We start from the raw sequence: 6,000 nt of genomic DNA on the forward strand, positions 1-6,000 counted from the left end.
CTTCCAACTGGATGAAAACAAAAGAAAATCAAATAATTATGGACGCCAAACCTTTGTATTTGAGATTGTAGAGCATCCACAAGGGCTAGGAGATCCTCCTTTTCTTTGATGGCAGACTCAAGTCGGCTCATGGCTTCTTTTATCCGGATGTCAGCATCTGATGCTGAGACCCTAGCTCTAACATAATTATAGTGCAAAAACTCATAAGCAAAGAGAAACTTCTGCAGTACCAAATTCAGGTACCAATAGGACTTACAATCTAGTGCGCCTTCCTTCATGGCTCTGTTTAACTGCATAACGTCGATTTGCACTGAGGAAGGCAAGGGGCTGCGCCGCCCTCAGGCCGGCGGAGGCCCAGGGACGGAGGAGCCCTCACCAGGCGGCGGAGGGCCAGGGGCTACGCCGCCCTCAGCAGGCCGGAGGAGGACAAGGGGCGCCGGCGTCCTCAGCAGGCCGGCAGCGGAGGTCTCTGGCGGCGGAGGGCAAGGGCCGGAGGAGGACAAGGGGCGGCGGCGTCCTCAGCAGGCCGGCAGCAGAGGTCTCTGGCGGCGGAGGGCAAGGGGCAGCGTGGGGCGACGGAGGATGCGAATCGCCAGGGCTGGATCTGGCGGCGCGCAAAATTGCCAGGGGCGGCATCCTCTGCGGTCCCTGAATCGGCAGGGAGTTTTTCGAAAAAAATCTAGGAGGTGGGGGGCTTAAGCGCAAAATCGCCCCACTTCTCGCCCCATCCATTAGATTGGCATCCTACGTCCCTGATCGTTAGTTTCCAAGTTTCCACGGGTTCCCTGGTTTGCACATGATATGTTGCCCTATTCGTCATTTCCATCTTTACGTCATCTGCTCACTGAATTCTGATCTTGCGATGGTTGGGAAGTTACCCAGACTTTCAATTTAGAATGACTAGTATTCATGGTACCAACCTAGTGGCGAAGCTACATGTATTGTTGTGGGTGCGAATGCACCCACAAATTTTTTGAATATCAGTGGATACAGTTAAATTTTCACCATGGTTACGACTCAAATCTACGTATCTATAAGACAGCTACACCTCCCTCGGATTCGCTCTAGCTTCGCCACTGATGGATAGTATGTGATCATTTTTTACGTCGGGGCAATCGGTACTCTTTCAATATGTCATATGCACCAAGGGAATTTCCCATGGCACTGGATCGTGTTTTCATGGTTTGAAGCCTATCATTAATATTATGTATGATTGGAGGGTAATGCTTTAACGCTGGTCATTGGCATCATTGAGTTTCGGCATATAAGAACTAGGCAATCGTTAAGAACAAGAATTGGAGGTGAATTTTTTTTGTTAGAGAGCTGGATACACCACAACGTACTTTTCTTATTGTTCAGTGAGTTTAAATAATAATTATTCTCTCGATTTAACAGAATCTCTTCCTCTTCAGGGGGAAAAAAAACACAGACATCGATCAAGCATTTTTTTTCTATTTTTTTACTGAAGCTTCCATCCAAGCATGCATTCTGAGCGCAGAGCAGTCAGGAGCCAGCAGTGGCTGCACGAGGTGGCTACGCGTTACGTGGGCTAACACTAACAGCAGGAGCATGTCGCTGTAGCCTGTAAGCCACTGGCCAGTGGCCACAGACAGGGCCCTCCCATCCTCGCCTTGCCCGGTCGCCTCTTCACGTGCCCCGTGAGAACCGACAGTGTGCCTTGCCGCGGCCCGTCCCACACACTCCCACCGCACCTAGCCTCCATGGACGTTGCGGCCCGCTGGATCGTCCGCGAAACCGGCGTTCTACCTAGGCACCTCTCTCTCTCTTTTAAAAGTGCGTTTAGCTCTTTGAACCGTGCCATGGTGTGAGGTGAGCCTTGCGGATCGATTCCGCGGCTGCACGTAAGGTTAGGCTTTGTGTTTTCTTGGCGTTCAATAATCGTGGTTACACAGACGCGACGACGACGTTGATTGGATTCTTTGCGAGAAAGGGGTCGATCGATAGCTCCGTGTTGTGCTTGTGCGCGGCTGAAGGAAGAGGGCCGGGCCGGGGGTGGCGAGAACTAGAGGAGTTGCTTGCTGATGATAGGTTGATGGCGACGGCAGGCCCCGTTCAGCTCGCTGAAACTTGACTGAATTGGCTAAAAACACTGTTCTGGATGAATTGTTGTGAGAGAAAACACTATTTCAACTGAAAAAACGAGATGAATAGTGCGGATTATAGGCCTATATCGGAGTATCCTGCCTGCAATGATTCTTCAACCTGGCTATCCGTTACAAATGTTCTACGGCCGGAGCCCGAAGCGTGACACGTGTCCGCCTTCCTGCCGTGGGCCTGCGCCATCGAGTTCGATGCTCACGAACACACCTCTTGCGCCACCGAGTTCGATGCTCACGAGCAAGTTTTCCATGGACGGTTTTGCATCTTCGCCCGTACGTACAGGGCCATCGTACGTCCCTTCTCCTGTCCCTTCTTCACTCTCCAGCAGTCAGCATAGGGGGATTCGTCTGATCTCATAGAAGCTGTGTTTTGTTCTCATCTCCTTTTTGCAAATTGCAATCTCCTGGCATCGATATCATCATCCGAAAGTAAGCAAAATTCCAAGGGGCGTTCTAGCCCTACCACATCTACACCGTACGTATCAAACAGGCAGGCGACTAGGCAAGGTCGATCACCATGTGCTTTCTTTCTGCGGCGTTACCTTCCACTCGTCATTCACTGTTGATCGCGGGCCGGGGGCAGGGGCAAGCAAACTTGTGCCCTACGTACAGTATCGATCGTACCGCTAGCGCTAGGTTTGTTGAGACTTTACACTAACGTGACAGCGCCCTACCGCATGCATGCACTACAGCACTAGCTAGTTATATTCCACTAATAAACCCGGGCCTAATCACCACCTTGTTGATTCCACCTTTATGCCTCGTTCGTTTCTACCGGATTGGCCCGTTCCGGGTGGATTGCTGCGGCCCGTTTCCAATCCGGATGTGAATGAGATGTGCATTCGTTTCGGCCCGGTCTGGAACTAAAACTGGCCCGGAACCAAAACTGGCCTCGCTTCTCCCTGTCTCCATGGCCCGGAACAGAAATGGACCTCGTTACCTCCGGATCGGTGCCGGCTCTTGGAAGCGACGTGAGCACGCGACTGACTCAAGCAGCAGAGGCGATGGCGGGGCGACACGAGGCGACGGAGGGGCGGCGTGGCGCGAGGAGACGGCGACCCTATGTCCTTCCCCTTCCTCCTCCTTCTCGCCGGTGATCCCCTCGCTCTCCCCTTCGTCCTCGTCCTCTCTCCCTCCTCTAGGGTTCTTTGATCTTGAGCACAATGGTCTCCTGGTAGTTCGATGGATGATGATGTGATCAGTGGTCGGGGCTAGAAGTGGACGCCGATCTATCCTACTCCAGGTTGACCTAGGTCACATGCGTGTTCTTTAGTTTTTCGATCTAGAGAAGAACTCTGACATATGTGAAGGAACTATATCACTGTGATTAAACAATTGATACTTGTAGTTTAGTTTGTGTCACTAGTATTTCCTCAAGTCCGGCTATCCACTACATGCATTTTATGGTGGCATTGGCATTCAGATGGCATATTTTGCTTTTGTGAGCGCCTATATTTTTCCAACTAGGAACGTTTGATGTATTCTACTATAGTTGTCAGCAGGTTGCCAGGTTGAGTCCCCAAATTTATTTATTTTTATTAATCTTCTGGCCTAGAATCGTGGAGAAAAGGGTGAAATTGACCTGCACTGATCCCTGATTTGAAGAACAGTGGCTTCAGTTGAGATTCTTTGTGCGCACTTTGCTTACGCTTTCGCTGGAGAAAAGACATAAACATGAACTGTCCAGAGCTTAGATTAGGATGTAATATCTAAGCCCGGGACAGTTCATGTTTACAGTGGCTTTCCTTTCCTCCGTAACCTTTTCTTAGTGTTGGTAATTTGTTGTGATAGTGGGCCTGTTGTTAAACACGTCGACGATTAACTAGTGTAGCAACCTGTTTTCCCTTTCTTGTGATGTGACGATTAACTAGTCTTTTGTGCTGACTGCCTTCCCTGTTTCTTTTTACCACTATTTTTTCTTGTAGTGAGAGCGTTACTGTAACATATGTGCTTTCTGAGAAGAGGCTTGTAACATTAATTTTGTTTAATGACCACAATACCATAACTGAAATAGATGGACTGCACACAATTAGTTTGTCCATTCTTTAGTTTGTTCCTAAAATTGATACTTTCATGTCAATACAGAGTTTTGTATAATGTTGATATATGACTGATTCTTTAGTTTAGTAGGCAGTAGCTTCATGTGTCTATTTTTCTATACTTGGCAGTATACATGATATTATTTGTTGACAGTATAAATAAAATAAAACAATTTTAATTCTAGCATGTTGTTTTCAGCTATTTTTAGTTTCTAGAAATGTAGCATGCAATGCTAGATGTATTGTGTATCCTCCAGCACTATTTAGATGTATTATATAACCCTCCAGCACTACGTGACTTGCGGTTTCTTGTTACTTGTAGATCTCTCCAGCACCATTTAGAGTTGGAGAAGGTGAACCTCCGCCTTCTTGGGATCTGGTACCAACTCCAAAAGGTACTTCAGAAGCTTCTATATGGCATATGCTTCTATATGACTAATCTTTATTAGAGCTTCTATATGACATGGTTAATAATATTTAGCTTCTATATGACTATAAAATTATATGCTTCAGTTCTACAATGTGTCTCTCACTGCAAGATCATATTAGAAAGAGGAGGGAGGAAGAAGACGATGATATGATGCTATTTATTTTCCCCGCCTTATATCTTATGAGTTCTACTAGAGGGGGAGAAAGGAAGAAACGTCATACTTCGGAAGAAACAGGCGAGGTTAAAGTTTGTAGACTCCTCGAGGGACATGTCAAGAACTGTCAAGTTGCATTTAGGATGGAACCACACATCTTTAGAGAATTGGCAACTTATCTTAGAAGGAAAAGGCTTGTTGTTGATACTAGGATCACGGTGGAGGAGAAGTTGGGTTTCTTCCTATACATGTTAAGTCACAATGCCTCGTATGAGGATCTCCAAGTGTTCTTTGGGCATAGCAATGACACCTTCCATCATCACATCAACCACTTCTTCAAGGTGGTCATTCTTGCACTCTCTCGCCGTTACCTTCAAGCTCCCAATCCTAATCAAGTGCATCCAAAAATCTAAGACAATCCTAGATTCTATCCATTTTTCAAGAATTGTCTAGGTGCCATTGATGGAACTCATATTCCTATTTCCATAGCATCTGAGAAAGCTTCTCCTTTTAGAAATAGGAAGGGCACACTAAGCATTAATGTGATGGTGGCATGTGATTTCGATCTCAACATCACTTTCATTTCTAGTGGATGGGAGGGATCAGCTACAGATTCCAGAGTGCTACGATCAACTATGAGCAAGGGCTTCCAAGTACCTCCAGGCAAATTCTATCTGGTTGATGGAGGGTATGCGAATACTCCATCTTTCCTTGCTCCATATCGAGGAGTTCGATACCATTTGAAAGAATTTGGGGCTGGACATCGAAGGCCACAGAACCCAAAGGAGCTCTTCAACCACCGCCATGCACTACTGAGGAACCATGTGGAAAGGGCTTTGGGGTGCTTAAGAAGCGCTTCCCCATTCTGAAAGTTGACATGTTCCACATGTTGGAAAATCAAGTAAAAATACCTATAGCTGCTACCATCTTCCATAATCTAATCCAATTACTTCATGGAGATGAGGAATGGTTAGATCATCAGCCAGATAATATCCCTCCAAGTACCTTTATTGTTGTGCCAAGTGGTGATCAAATGAATGACCTAAATGTGGTTCAGTACAAGGCAACGCTTTAAGAGACACCATCACCCAAGAAATGCGGGTTCAGCAACATTGTAAGGAAAATGAACCCTTGGTACATTTACTTTAGATTTTGGTGTTTGATGACCAACACAACCAAATTGGACTAATAAATTTGCAAGTGATTATTTTGTAGTTCAATAGGGTGCAAGACGTGACTTGGACGAAGGCGATGTGA

General features: G+C 46.7%; 1 pseudogene; it reads left to right on the forward strand.

Annotated features, from left to right (window-relative positions):
- Positions 1 to 1,721: 1,721 nt before the first annotated feature.
- Positions 1,722 to 5,892, forward strand: LOC136454993 (protein ANTAGONIST OF LIKE HETEROCHROMATIN PROTEIN 1-like; annotated as a pseudogene).
- The last annotated feature ends 108 nt before the right edge of the window (positions 5,893 to 6,000 follow it).

Source organism: Miscanthus floridulus, chromosome 5 (genome assembly GCF_019320115.1).
Source record: "Miscanthus floridulus cultivar M001 chromosome 5, ASM1932011v1, whole genome shotgun sequence".
Classification (NCBI taxonomy): Eukaryota; Viridiplantae; Streptophyta; class Magnoliopsida; order Poales; family Poaceae; genus Miscanthus; species Miscanthus floridulus.